General features: G+C 20.3%; 1 protein-coding gene across 1 annotated transcript in view; it reads left to right on the forward strand.

Moving 5' to 3' along the window:
• Positions 1 to 2330, forward strand: part of LOC102678886 — a 102995-nt gene that overhangs the window by 46751 nt on the left and 53914 nt on the right. The gene's annotated exons all lie outside the window — the stretch shown is intronic.

Here is a 2330-nt window from a genome sequence, read left to right on the forward strand (position 1 = left end):
TGTATTTTTTTTTAAATTACTTTATTTGTAAATAGACAATTAATAATAGATTATTCATAATAGACTATTAATAATAGATAATTATAGATGATTCATAATAGATCGTTAGATCGCTTTTCATTCATGATTTCTTAATACAGTGTACGAACTTCTTTTGTTTATTTTGTATTATTATTTATACATAAAAATGGAGTATATTTCTTTAAGGGAATAAATTTATTAAACTGCCACTCTATCCACTTTAAAAAAAAAAACATTTGAGGCAAAGAGTTTTCTTAAATTTGTTTCTGATAAGAGGCAACAACCAATGTCGGTCAACTAGGCAATAACCGTGTTGTTTCTTCTGCATCATGAGTTTCGTGAGTTTCAACTATAACATTGTTGTTATTTTTTTTTTCATAAAGCTTAAAACTGCAACAGTTTCGACGTTTTATCGTTTCTTTTAACGTTTCTTTCGCGTGTTCTTTACGAATTAAATTTTAACATTTGTTAAATTCTCGTTATGTACTCGACTTTTAGTTGTGATTAACAAAAGCTTGTTTTAATGCAACTTTGTTTCAGAAGAATAAATTAAATAACTTTCGTGCTTTGAACATGTATATTTGTCTTTTTCTATTTTCTTTTAAATGATGAAATTGATTAATTATAATGCATAATATCAAAGTTATTAATTTTATAGAATATTTAAAAAATATCAATATATTTGAGAAAATTTATAGCTATAAAATATATATATTTATAGCTATAAATAAATTTAGTTTAATTACTTTCTACATTATCTCGTTAAATAAAATATCATATTATATGAAATAATTTAAATATACAGTTAAATAACCAAAAAGAAGTATTCATGATTAAATATTTAGAAATTAAATTAAATTGGAATAATTTTAAAAGAGAAAATATCAAACAAAATAATTAAACAAATTTTTATTCAATTTAATAAAAATATATTTATGTATGAATTCTACGAATTTTATTAATAGAATTAAATGTAAATGTTTGTAGAAGTAATTGTAGAATTCTTTTTGTAAACTTTTTTCCAAGTCTAATACAATTAATGGCCTATTAATATAAATTTTATTTCATTTAACTTTTTTAAAATTATTGAAAATATAAAATATAATAAATGATCGATGAAGATCACTAAAAGAATATTTACTAAAACGTCGTAATAAACTTATATAAGCGATATATCTTTGAGGCATAATATAATGTAAAATTGCTATATATTGGTCGAAGAGTCATTCAATATATTGTACTTTCCATTTCGGAGAAAGTATACGGCTTGTGCACATTATAATAGAATTATTATCTGCGAGAAAATAATGAATATTATAAGTTTACGAATTCTCTGCTATTATAAAAATTATATAAAAATGGTAACAGTAATAAAAAGAAATTTTGTTTGAAATTGAAAACAATAATTGAAAAATATATAAAGTGTTAACATGTCAGAATTTTTATTCATTTGAATAAATTTATCATACATATACTTACAATATATATATATCTAAAAAATATGAAAATTTTTATATTTTACTTATATGTATTTATTTCGAAACTTATCGTTTTTAAAATTTATGTCTTATAATGATAATCTTCTTTCAAAAGAAGAGGAAGAAAGGAAATACTTTCAGACAAAAATTATTTTCTTTGTCTCGATATATTGAATTCATTCCAAAAGATGAGAAATAGATAAATGAATACCAAAATAAAGATTAATAATAAATTTTTAGGTTAGATTAACTTAGAATATATTATTTGATTATTTTAAAAAAATTTTGATTTGAATATAAATCAGATATAAATTTTCCTCGTAAATATTTAACATTTATTATTAAATTTTAATTTCTAAAATTTATTTTTTATTCAATACATGCAATATTTATTCATATTTATATATTTTATTATATAATGCATAAGTTAGCTATAATGCATAAGTTATAGAATTTTTTTTCTCATAATCATATGTATAATTAAATTATGTATATTTTGTCGAATACATGTGATTCTGTATATTTTTCTGTATATTGTTCAGATAGTATTGTATTTATAGATATGTATCTACATTCTATATCTAGAATATATGAAACAGATAGTGGCACGAATTTTTCTCACAGATGGCGCCAATATGTAAATTCTTTTCGCAATATGGACGCATGTAAAATTCATTAATTTTCGATATATAAACAACTTTTACTTAAACATTTTTTATATTATAAATAATTTCGATATTTCAAAGAATCGATTTAAACGATTCTATAATAAAAAAAAAAAAAAAAATACGTTTTATTCATCCCTCGCATATATTTTTCTTCAAAAATATT

This window comes from Apis dorsata, unplaced genomic scaffold, assembly GCF_000469605.1.
Source record: "Apis dorsata unplaced genomic scaffold, Apis dorsata 1.3 scaffold_81, whole genome shotgun sequence".
Taxonomy (NCBI): domain Eukaryota; kingdom Metazoa; phylum Arthropoda; class Insecta; order Hymenoptera; family Apidae; genus Apis; species Apis dorsata.